This window comes from Hemicordylus capensis, chromosome 3 (genome assembly GCF_027244095.1).
Source record: "Hemicordylus capensis ecotype Gifberg chromosome 3, rHemCap1.1.pri, whole genome shotgun sequence".
NCBI classification, from domain to species: Eukaryota; Metazoa; Chordata; class Lepidosauria; order Squamata; family Cordylidae; genus Hemicordylus; species Hemicordylus capensis.
In genome coordinates, this window is record NC_069659.1 from 345,142,205 (window position 1) to 345,155,203 (window position 12,999).

Sequence of the window (12,999 nt, forward strand, 5' to 3'; positions counted from 1 at the left end):
AGGGCATGGCTATTTCTCCCCTAGTAATGCACCAGGAAAAAGATGCAACATCATGATGTTGCTTCCTGCCTGGGTGCATTCTAGGCCGAGAAGATTGAGAAAAAGGCAGCTATTTGAATCACTGCCACTTCAGGAAATGGATCTTCAGTAAAGATAAGGCTCCCCCCCCCCCCCCGCTGCATCCTCCAATAGGTTTGATGCAATGCTGATACAAATGCAGCATTGCAGCAAAACTGTGTTTGATATTAGGCACATTTTTTCATTAGAATCCTTTTGGGTGAGAAGTACCTCAATATGGCTTGCATGACATCAGAACTGATTATTGTTCTGATTCAATGCACAGTCCTGCAATTGAATTGCCAAGGCTTCAAGGAACTCTTTGAATTGAAGAGCCTAACTGCCTAATCCTACGCATGGATCTGGAAGCAAATTCCACTGTGCTCAATGGGGCTTCTTCCCAGGTAAGTGTGTTCAGAATTGCAGCCTGAGTATCTCCTACTTAACATCTTAGTTCCTACACCAAATGACAATATCCAGGACAATTCAATCATTCTGTCCAATAGAAAACTTTCGTGGTCAAGTACCTATTAGTCTGGAAGGTTACAAGGGCCCAATTTGGACACTATGCTGTGTGAATGAACAGATGTCTGTACACTCATCCATGTGTTTGTATGAATGACTGTACCTGTGTTCATTTAAAAAATGAAGCTGGATACAGGCCCTTCAAATGCATGGTACAGATTATTATTATTATTATTATTATTTAATTCAATTTCTATACCGCCCATCCAAAAATGGCTCAGGGCGGTTTACAAAGAGAAATAAAACAAATAAGATGGCTCCCTGTCCCCAAAGGGCTAGCCACGCCCCCATGTCTGACAACAGACACGGAGGTGTGGTCTCTCTTCCAAATGGGGCCGCCTGGTCCCATTTGGAAAGGAGATTGGCTCATGCTGTGCTGGGCAGCGTGGGCTGGAGCAACAGGGAGAGCTGTTCCGGCCTCGCTGCCAATGCAGCACAGGCTGATTTCTCTCCTAAACGGGGCCATGTGGCCCCATTTGGGAGGGAGGTCGATCTGCCCCACTACATTGGCAGCGAGACCAGGAGTGGCTCTGCCTGCCTTTAAGGTGGGGAGAGTCACTCTGGCTGCACTGCCAACACAGCGTGGGCCAATTTTGGCTCCAAACGGGCTGTGCGGCCCTGTTTGGGACTGAAATACCCCCCCCGTGTCTGACATCATACATGGTGGTGTATCTGGGGCCATACTCGCGGCTCCAATTGGTGGTGGCCCAGGTTCTTTGAACCCGTTTGCCCAATGATGGCTCAGCCCCTGAAGGCACATATTTCTACAAGTGAACAGGGCTTCTGAGGGAGGGAAAAGAAGCAACATTGCATCCCCATCCTCCTCCCTGCGTGCTGCTCTGTGAAAGAAGCCTTCAGGACACCTAGTTTACATGCTCCTTGTGAGAATGTGTAGAGATCTTGATCCACCCTTGTATGCACGTGTTTTACACACACACACACACACACACACACACCACTTAAAAAACAAACAGGCCATGACTCTGGCCACTTCCAGGACCTATAAAATGCTGAGAACTTAAACAGAAGAAAATACTAGAGTTACTCATGTTTGTGATATGGAACCCGACATACCTGCAATATAGAACCCGATACAGCATACTTTAAGTCCAAGGGACAGATTTCAGGTTCTGTACTGCAAGTTAGGTAGAATATGGTGAGGTTGGTGGGTTCATATGACATGCTCAATTTGGGCATATGGTTCCTGAGACTGGAAGTAGGGCATGCTCATTCCTGGGGCTCTGGTAGCTTAGCCAAAATGCCTGTTCAACGTCATGTGTCAAGCCATGGCCTATGGTTGAGGGCAGCTAGGGAAATGGAGCAAGAATAAGGGAGTTGGTTCTCTCGGTCCTCTAACAGCTTATACTGTCCTGGTGATGAGTATCAGGACTGGGGGATGTATGGAATGAGTTTTAAAAGTCTTCTCCCTGCCCTGTAACACCCCCCCCCCCCACAACCTGCTGTGTAGCAATAATGTGCTCATGTTCAGAGCTGGTATCCAAACCTAGACTTAAGCCTTTTTGCATTAGTTAATTATAAGTTTATTTGGTCATTGACCAGCAAACTTTTGCACTATATAGCACAGTGGGGGGAGATTTCAGCAGGATGGGAAAGAAAGAAACAGGTGTCTGCTGCAGGCTCTGAGCAGAGCTACAAGGCTCCTGTTCTAAGCAAGCTGGGGTCCTGATCAGGAGTGCTTCTGTTAGGGCTGGAGGTATATCACACAGTTGTACTGCAGGTCCCCACTTGCAGATGCCCATAGATGGACTGTGTGCAAGGACCCCATCCCTTTTTGTGTGCAAGGACCCCATCCCATTCCAATATGAGTTAACCACATTTGCACTAGACAGTTAACTGGAAAACCATCAATTAACAGGAGCCAATAAGGTTTTGATTTTTTGGTGTTTGAGGAGTGTTTTTACTGATAGGAATTTCAAGGACTGGTGATGGATAACAGAAAGGAATATTAAAAAGCACAAGTTTACCTTCCCCCTCTAGAAGATCTGAAAGTGGCTGTTGTGGAGACAGAGGCAATGCTGCTTATTCTGCAGGCTGATCCTCACTTTTAATGGGGAATTCAAACTGTTTCTCTTAATCGCCACCTTGACGTTAGCATGCTGAACGTCCTGGTGGAGCATGCAATGCAAAGAAGCAAACAATTAAAACATTTACATATTTGGTTTTTGATAGGCGTAACTGCAAGGTAGGCTTTAACATTTTTCTTCTTAATTCCCCCCACCCTCAGTAAGACGGATAAGCTTGGAGTGCCCAGTCGCCGTGGTAACTGCCAGAAAAATTCTCCAGAAGTTTGAAGAGGTCAGCTAACAGGGTCAACAACTCTGGCCTCTTCCCGAGCAGGGGCAGGCAGGCCCCATCCTGCTAGCAGAGTGTTCGTCAAGGCCTAGCCCTGGGAGGTGGGCCATTCCAGCTCTGATATAAATTTTTTGAGTCAGTTCACGGCCCGGACTCTCCAGGTGGCCTCCAAAATCGATGGTGACCTCTTGACCCTGTCTAACGTCGGCATCACATCCAACCTAAGGAAGGATTTAGGCAGGAGCGACAGCTTTCCACTGAGTGTTATTGGGGACAGTACAAACAATTTGGGAAGCGAGGAGGTAGGTATGAGGAGACCAGGTCATTAAAAGCATATTAAAAAACAATTGGGTGGAGGCAGGGCGAAGAATCTTTGTTGGTGGATCATTCCGGCTACTAACATTCATTATTTGGTTTTGTGGGTTTTTTTTGGTAAATGTTTATGGAGGGTTGTTTCTCTCCAGCCTTCAGCTCTCTCTTTTAGGATTTGTCATATTCTGATTTTTAGTACAGGAAAATTAACCCTTCATTTGCTCCGTTTGCAGCTCAAACTCCTTTTGCCTCTATACTGAACATTTGAAAAGAACATAAAAGTTGACGGATTCACAGTAAAAGGGTCATTTTCCTACACAGTCTAGATTTATTGAGAATTACAGCAAATTTATTTATTTATGATGCTTGAAATATATGCAACACTTTTCTGCTATGAGTGATCTGAGGTTTGATAAAGAAGTTTCTTTACCTAAAGGAGTAGCTTTTGAATATATACAAACATTTGAGGGTTGTTTTTTTTAAATTAAGGGTCCAATCCAGCTAAAGTTAAATATGTTTCCCATTGATTTCACTGGGACTGACAAGTGCTTAACTTTGGTTGGACTGAGCCCAAAGAAAACAGGTGCTATTAAAGGTTAAGACAAGGAAATTGCATGGTATGCAAAAAATAGTCTGGAATGAAGGTGTACGGGTTTAACCAGGCTGCTGCTCCACTTCTGCTTTGTAAAACAAATAGTTAAGCACACATTTGATTCCATGGGGAAGAACATGGAGAAGAAATATAATCCTCACAAGACAGCAGATATTCATAGGGTGGTTTTGTGTGCGAGTTTTAGCCGACTCAGTAGTTTGGTGGATTTGTCACCAACTTGGGATTCCTTAGCATTGGTCAGTTTTGCTATCAACAATAGGCTCAAGATCCACATCTATTACTCATGGGCTGAATCAATCCCCATGTATAGCAGCACCCTTACCATGAAGCAGGTTGAGGAGGGCATATTAGTGAATTTGGGGCAGTGTTGACTTCCCTGGATTCAGGGACTAAAAGGATCTCTGCTAGCAATGCTAGAGAAGACCTTTAGATGCTAACTGAGCGCAGAGGCACCTTTTAAAAGTGGTGATTCTCTTTATTGAGCAGCGGGAGAGCAACTGGCCCTATCCAGCCCCAGCACATCATCCCTCCAGTGGCTGTTGCTGGTGTCTCTCATGCTTATTTTAAGATTATGAGCCCTTTGGAGGCAGGGATCCATCTTTATTTATTTGGGAACTTTTGTTGAAAAGCGGTATATAAATACTCATAGTAGCAGTTGTCGATGAGAATTTGGAGAGTGCTGGCAGTCAGAATAGGCGGGCAGTATTGAGCTAGACTGATCGGTCTTCTTATTCTGAGCAAATGGAACAATGGTAAAAGGCAACTTTGTATGTTCAAACTTAGTCTTGCTTGCAGGGATGGCCCATGATATTGCGGTACCTGAGGTGAGGTGTAAAATGCTGCTTCGCCCCACACCCCTGGGGAGAGCCAGGCCCCTTTCAAAATCAACCCTTGCAAACTTTGAAAGTGCATAGGGAGCAAGGAGAGGGGAGGTTGCAAGCACCCTCCTCCTGTCTCCTCATGTGCCTTGCAAACTTTGCGCTGCTTGCCAAGTTTGCAAGCGTTAGTCCTAAAGAGCTGCTCCAATACCAGAGGCATGTTGCCACCCTGCTGGCACCCCAACAGTCTGCTGCCTGAGGCAACTGTCTCACCATGCCTCATGAAAGGGCTGACCCTCCTTGCTTGGATTACTTTAAAATACAATTTCTGGCCCACTTTTCAGGACAGAGAAGACGAAACCCTGGAATTACTTTTTGGTTTTGGATATAAGCAACTTCAGATGTTATTAGAGGTGCTGACAAGTTGATATGTAAATGTCTCATGTTTTGGCCTTTTGTGATTCTACTCTAGAGCCCAAAGGAGAATCCACATGAGTGAGATGTGCCCCTAAGGCTTACACATCTTCCCTTTGCTTTGCTAATTCCCCAGTGGACTTTGCAAAGCTACTTTATAAAGCAAAAACATTATACACTGTTGTGATCACTTATTCTTATAACATTTGGGATCATTCTGAAGGCACAGCCCCACACATCTGACATGGTTTCAAGCTTCTATTACCCTCAGCCAAGGAACCATGGTAACTGTTGTTCTGTGGGGAAGCTAGAAAGAGTGCTGCTCAGTCTCTCTTTTAGGGCTCCCCAGTCCCTTCACAGAACTACAATTCCCTTGATTCCATGGGAACCCACAGAAACATAATCCAGAACAAAAGCTCTGTTGTTCCGGTAAGGCTTGGCAGCTTTCCTACCAATATTTATGGCTGACCAGGATAATCGAGGACCGATACTATAGAGTGGGTCTACCCTGTGACTCTTCAGCAGTGGGTTAGGGAGTCTGATGAGTTGTTTCAGGAGAAAGCTATGCTATCATGATATGAAACAATGCAGGCCAGACACTTCAGATGAAAGAAAGAATTATGACTGAATGAACTTACAGTATTATCTATTGTTTTCCCAGGGTGTGGTCTGAGGACACAAGACATAACCACCTTGCTGAAGCTCCGAAGGTCTAGATCTGGTCAGTGCTGGGATGGGAGACTCTCTGGGAACCCCATCTTGAGTTCCATGATTGAAGAAAGGCAGGATATAAGTTGTCATTATTTATTATTAATAAATTCCATTAATTATTAATAATAATTGAAGATCCGGGTAATTTGTCAAAACAGAAGCAAGGACTTTGTAAGAATAAAATGTTGTAACATCAATGTATCAAGGCTGAGATTATGTATAACAACCTATATTGGATGTAATTCATATAACATTGAATAAAAATAAGTTTAAAAAATCATCAAGCACTTTATAGTGCTTCAAGCATGCAGACTAGAACATTAGATATGATATGTAGTGATAAACTCTTTACAGATTAACTCACAGCATATGGACATCAGTATTTCAGAAGAAGAAAAAATCCCATTATTTGTAAACAAATCTATGTCAATAGCAGTGAGCCCCGTAACATCATAGAGTTGGAAGGGCCTGGAAGGCCATGTAGTCTGGCACCCTCTGCTGCAAGGGAGGACCAACATCCCTATCCCCAATAGATCAACCCACACAGCTTAGAATGCAGTATGTCAGAAACAGAAAGCAAAAGTACCATAGAGCCCTAACCCCAGGCTAGAACCATTTCCAGTGTCTTCCAACTTCTGAATACTGTATTTTTTTTTGTTGAACCGCTAGCATGATATTGATGCATGACCTGCATGTAGAATTTATTCCTGCCATAAAGTCATTAAACCTGCACACAAGGATCTGTAAATCACCATATGTAAGCAAATTAAAGCCAATATAAGCAACTGTGTTTCTTTTAATCTTATAGAAACTTTGCAATGTGAAGAATAACTAGACGCTCCCAGAGTCTGGTTCCTCAGGTGATCACCTGGATCAGTCTGCCCCTAATTCTGGCCCTGGTGCCACACAATGATGTCAGCAGCAGCACAACTAGTTTTCATCAGCACAGAAAAGAAGTCTGCTTGCTCATGGTTCCATTTAGGGAGTCAGCTGCAAAATGCTCAACTGGTATTTGAGCATTGCTCAGGATTGGCTCTTGCGAGGGAAGACAGAGCTGTTGGTCAACACAGTTTTGCTCCTCAGCCACTTTTGTTTGTTTCCAGTTGTGTGTCTCATTTCGCAAATGTGTAGATTTTCAAATACTGTCGCTGGTCACGGAGGCTGCTGGCTTGTCATTATTCATCTGTCTCGTGGCTGTGTTTTCCACAGAAGCATTGAAGAAAAATGCTTGTGCGAGAGGGGTGGGGAAGTTGGATTTACCTACTCAGCACTGCAAACAGAGCAAGCATTGCAATGCTACAAAAGACAAGCAAGCATTTTTCTGGTGCTTGCAGTATTTCAGGGCCCCCCAGAAAAGGCTGAACAAGGCCTCTCTGGCAACAAAGGCCAGCCCCAGTAGAGAGACAGTTAAAGTGACAGCATCGTAGCCTGGCAGTGTGGGGAAGGGGGCAGAAGGCACAAGGGAAGGACCTGGCTGCATTTCTCTGCTCCATTCATTTCACCCACTTTTATAAGGGTTGCTGTAGGGCCATATTTGCTTGACACCAATTTCAGTTAAACTGGGCTGCTTTCTCTGAGTGCATCTTGCATCTTCCTGTCTCCATGAAGTACACAAAGTGCAGTACACAAAGAATTCTGATGCAACAGGTTGCAGCTTGGGATGGAATTACTACAGCCTTAAGCTGTAGCAACTTCCCCAGCTTTATTCTTTGACCCTTCTCTCTTTCGTATCCCTCGGAAACCTCTACATTAACATTGCTGCTGGCAATGTTTACTCTGGAGATTAAAAAATTAGGAACCGTGCAGGTTGGACCTCCACTTCGTAGAGACTGCTGTAAATCAGCTTAGGTGGTAAAGTGAAGTTGTGCCATCGAGTCGGTGTCGACTCCTGGTGACCAGAGCCCTGTGGTTGTCTTTGGTAGAATACAGGAGGGGTTTACCATTGCCATCTCCTGTGCAGTATGAAATGACGCCTTTCAGTATCTTCCTATATTTGCCAGCGGGGATTTGAACCATCAACCTCTTGCTCCCTAGGCAAGTTACTTCCTTGCTGTGCCAGTAGGTGGCAGCTTAGGTTGTAGCAACTACCACCTAAGCTGCCACCTAGTGGCACAACTAGAAATCTGTTTGTGTGCAGCAGTTCTTCTTGTGGTTGGGGGTGATTTTCTCTCCATGCTACTGCAAATGTCCATCTTGAGACCTGTAGTGCTATGGAAGAGATCACCTAACTCATATTGCTTGCAGGAGCTCAAATATGGTGGCCCACATCCCATGCAGAGTCCTGCAGGCAGTTTCCACATCGCCTACACTGCTGTGGGCATTTAAAAAAAAAATTGACAGAGTTGCACAATTTTAAACATTTGCAGAACAATGCTCTTGTGCAACTACATCAGATTCCCCCCCCCTTTAAATGGTCACAGCAGTACAAGTGGTGTCGAGACCACATGCATGGTATGTGGCTCATGTCACTTGCAGAGACCAAAGTGTACCATTTTGAGTTCTCTGCAGGAGAAAAACCTAGGCAATTCAAGCAAGTAAGGAAATGGATTTTAATATAAGGAGAGCTGGTCTTGTGGTAGCAAGCATGAATTGTCCCCTTTGCTAGGCAGGGTCCACCTTGCTTTGCATTTGAATGGGAGACTACATGTGTGAGCACTGTAAAATATTCTCCTTTGGGGATGAGGCCACTCTGGGAAGAGCACCTGCATGCTTGCATGCAGAAGGTTCCAAGTGCCCTCCCTGGCTTCTCCAAGATAGGGCTGAGAGAGACTCCTGTCTGCAACATTGGATAACCCACTGCTAGTCTGTGTAGACAATACTGAGCTAGATGGACCAATGGTCTGACTCAGTATAAGGCAGCTTCTTATGTTGCTATGTAATTATCTACAAAATTAAAGGAAAGCCAGTAGATTTCATGGCATCATGTGTGAACTTTAAATGTTGGTGCCCAATACAGGAATGATAACTGAGACGTTATTAGGGCTGCATGAATCTTTGGAGACCTATTTAGTTTTGGTCCAAGTTGGCCTGATTCAGTCTGAATTGAACTGCTGTCTTGTTCAGGCTGAACTGGGCCCTAAGCAAATCAAATTGGACCAACTGGTAAGCCACGGAAGCTTCATTTTGGCCCATTCTCTCTCCCTCTGTGCCACTTCCTCGACCCCTGAAGGTACATACCAGTCCGGTTAGGAGGCAGGAGAGAGGGTGAAGACAGTTCATCTTGCTCCCAGTGGTAAGGAAATAGTGGTGATGGCTAGAGGTTGAATACAACATCCAGAAGGGTTTCCTCTGCAGTCCTGGGAATGAAGAGACTATGGGGAGACATGGTAGAGGTTTATAAAAGTATGCATGGTGTCAAGAAAGTGACATTTTTCTCCCTCTTTTGCAACACTAGAACCAGGAGTCATCCCATGAAACTGATTGCCAGGAAATTTAGGACCAACAAAAGGAAGTACTTTTTCACACAACACATAATTAATCTATGGAATTCTTTGCCACAGGATGTAGTGATGGCCACCAGTTTGGATGGCTTTAAAGGGGGCTTAGACAAATTCATGGAGGACAAGGACTACTAGTCTTGATGACCCTCAGTGACTACTAGTCTTGATGTTTATAGGCCGCGTCCAGGCTCAGAGGCAGGATGCCTCTACATATCAATTGCAGAGGAGCAACAGCAGCTGAGTGCCTCTTTTTGATGGCTTCTCAGAGGAATCTGGTGGGCCACTGTGGAAACAGGATGCTGGACTAGATAAGTCTTGGGCCTGATCCAGCAGGACTGTGCTTATGCTCTTAAGCGCACTTTTGGGGGTCTTTGGCCCTATTCTACAATTCCCAGGAGTATTCATGCCTCTCCCAGGAATGGTCAGCTTTGTATTTTAGGGCTGTTTTGGGCAGATTCTTCTTGTTAGTCTGTTCTTTCAGTTTATCCTGCACTGAATGTAGTGGTGGGCCTTTTGCCATTCATCCAAATAGTAATTTGTTTGCACAGAGTGCTGCATAATCCTTAACTTATTATTTCTTAGTGCTGGGAAGCAGGGCACTATCATTTCAATTTGGAAAGTAAGGCTGATGGCTCACAACCAACCTGAAGCTCAGAGACTCCATGACCAGTCAGGGACCTGAACTCAACAGTCTTCAATGCCCAGTCAACATGTTGCCCAGCAGACCAACTTATCACTGAGAGCACTTTGCTGAAACCAAGGCCACCTCCTTCTTGCCACAAAGTGCTCCTGCTAGACAGGTGATAGTGAAAATACAGTGTGTGGGAAAACCAGAAATGAAATTATGGAGGGGGAGACCCCCACAGTGTATACATTCTTGACGACTGAGGAATTGTGGCTATTTGAAACAGTAGATAATGTCCTTGCTTAGATCTCCTTAAGCCTGGGTCTGATGGGCGAGGTCTTTAAGACTTCCAAGACCTACTCCATTAAGAGCTTTAAAAAGGAACAGCGCTGGCTTAAAGCCAATCCCCCTCTTTACAGGCAACCATGGTGGGCGTAATATGATCATGGCGGTGCAAGGCCATGAGCAAACATGCCATCGCATTCTGAAACCAGGATCGTCAGAGAGGCCTTGACAGCAATCCACTGTCAGGAGCATCAGGGTGTGGGCTGCTGCTGCTGCCGCCGCTGCTGAAGACAGAGGCCCTTTTTGAGACATCTGGTTAGGAGAGTCAATGTGAGTCCCTGGCAAAGGTGTTGTTTGCTCACATAGGCTTACATTTTAATTTTGATTTTGATTTTAACCAGCTGCTTTGAATTGTTTTCAATGCTCATAGTTGTTCTAACCAATTGTGAACTGCCACAAGACATTGGTTTTTGGTGGTATACAAGTGTAAGGAATTAATAGGAAGCTGCCTAATGCTGAGTCGGATCTTTGATCTGTCTAGCTCAGCACCATTTACTGGGGCTGTGCATAGGATCAGCCTGATGATGGGTTCCAATGCCATATCCCCAGTACTCGGTCAACATGTCCAGTGGATCACCGTATCACAAAGAGCACTTTGCTGAAACCAAGGCTATCGCCTTGAAACCAAGGCTGTCTCTGTATTGAAAATAGATTCAATGCAGGGCTGCACCTTATTTCCAATGTATCAATATGGTGTGTGTGTGGGGTTTACCCTTCCTGGAGATCTGGCATTTCCTCAAGAAAGTGGATGCTGAGAAGCCAGCCACAGCTGCGGAGATTCAAATCAATGCCTTTCCCTCCTTGGTCTTGTCCTAGAATGCACCAGGAAAAGAAGCAATGTCATGACATCACATCCTTTCCCCAGTGCATTCCTAGGTGGCAGGGGGGATGGTCATGCTCTCCCTGTAACTATAGGGCATGGCCATTTACCCCCAGTAATGCACCAGGAAAAGGATGCATGCAACTTCATGATATTGCTTCCCACCCTGGTGCATTCCTGGGCAAGAAGATAAAGGGAAAGGTGCTGATTTGAATCACTACCACCGCAGCCGCTTTCTGGGCAGCCATTTTCTTTGGGGAACACCGGATCTTCCGGGAAGGTAAGCCAATGCATTGAGCCTATACCAATGTATCGCCTAGATTCAATCCAGGGCTCTCTGATGATTCTGTGACTACTTGGACAGTGTTGATCCTGATCCTGAAAATGAGATCTGTGCACAGCCCTACTGTCTGACTGGCAGCAACTCTCCAGGCTGTAAGAAAGTTTTCCCCCAGCCATAACTGGTGATGTTGTCAGGGATTGAACCTGGGGGTTTTGGCATGCAAAGCAGATGCTGTTCCACTTCACCAGCTCCCCTCACCATGTGCCCCCTTGGCTGTTAAAATAACAGCCACTTTATACGGAAATGGGCAGACAACTGATTAAACAAATGTGTCATGCCTAGTTTGGCTCTGAGAGGCAGCAGGACAAGCTGCACCTATGAATGAACAGAGAGCTGCTCCAAAGATTCAGATGAATGGCAAAATAATGGGATGTGCAAGTGACTCATGCAATGTGCCAGGTGATGTGCAAAAGGGAAACTGGCACATGTCTCTCCCTGCTCAGAGAAGATGCATAAACTTTTGGTACTTGTGCCTGTTTCCAAGGGGGGGTGGGAGTGGAAATTTCACCTTTCATGCTGCCAAGGAAATGCTCATCAAATGGTGAAGGGCCCATTATGGCCCTAAACGTGCTTATTGCTATATCTGTACACTGTGTGTGCTTAAAAAACAACATAATTCTGTAAGCCAAAATTCTGTAACTAAAAATCTGTGCCAACTTCCCTGCTGAATTTGGTGATCTGTAAACATTATTTCCAATTAATTATTATAAATTAATAGTCTTCATTATTGGTCATGGAGAGGGCCAAGGCAGGGCAGTACTAGTCCACTGACAAAGTTCCTGAGCAGTATTCCCTGTAACAGGGATCCCCATATGTTGTTGACTACAACTCCCATCATCCCCAGCTGCCATGGCCTTTGGCCATGGCAGCTTGGGGTGATGGGGGTTGTAGTTAATGACATACAGGAATCCCTGTTACAAGGAATAGTGTTCCTGAGCCCTACTCATTTTCTGAGATTTCACAGGCTGTGCTCAAATAGGCTTATGTAAACAGCCACATGGTCTAGAAACTTGCTTTTCTTGAAACCAAAGCAGGCATTTTTGGAATTGGTAGATTTGCAGCCAACACCAAGTTTGGCAGTTTGGGCTTCTTTCAGTGCTGGTGTGGAATCATAGCATCTGCTCTGCTTCTTTCACTCTTCATATGAACACGTGAAGCTGTTTCATACTGAGCCAAGCCATTGGTCTAACTAGCTCAGTACTGTGCATGGTGGCTCACATACAGTGCAGCACCCGGTCACTGGAAGACCGGGGTGCATGCGCTGGCTCTGTGTGATTCCAAGCCGCATCCTTATTTCTAATGAGAGAGCCTCTGTGGCACCTAAGAACTGTGTCATCACTGAAGCGATGTTGCTCACATTATTCTCCATAGGAGTTGCATCACTACAGCCACAGAAACTCATTGCTGACCTCAGTAGCAATGAAGATGTGGTTTGGACTCACACGGAGCCAGAGTGCACAGCCCAATCTTCCATTGGCAGGGCACTGATTTGCAGCTGTTCTCCAGGGTTTTGGATGGGCATATTTCTCAGCCCTCCACGGAGAGGAAGATGTAGGGATTTAACTTGCTGGGACCTCCTACATACAAAGCGGGTGCTCTACCAATCAGCTACAGCACTTCCCATTCTATTCCATGTGTAGGCTTTCACACCAACCCAGTGGGA

General features: G+C 45.2%; 1 protein-coding gene across 26 annotated transcripts in view; it reads left to right on the plus strand.

Annotated features, from left to right (window-relative positions):
- The window catches only part of SOX2 (SRY-box transcription factor 2), a 724,618-nt gene extending 718,070 nt beyond the window's left edge, over window positions 1-6,548 (plus strand). For 18 of the 26 annotated variants that reach the window (XR_008318939.1, XR_008318941.1, XR_008318940.1 and 15 more), the window contains 2 exons: window positions 2,828-3,197; window positions 5,714-6,548. The gene's annotated coding sequence lies outside the window, so the exon portion shown is untranslated. Of the gene's footprint in view, window positions 1-343; window positions 462-2,827; window positions 3,198-5,713 lie in introns of all 26 variants that reach the window. The other 8 variants (XM_053306516.1, XM_053306518.1, XM_053306523.1 and 5 more) reach the window with 3 other exon arrangements.
- The last annotated feature ends 6,451 nt before the right edge of the window (window positions 6,549-12,999 follow it).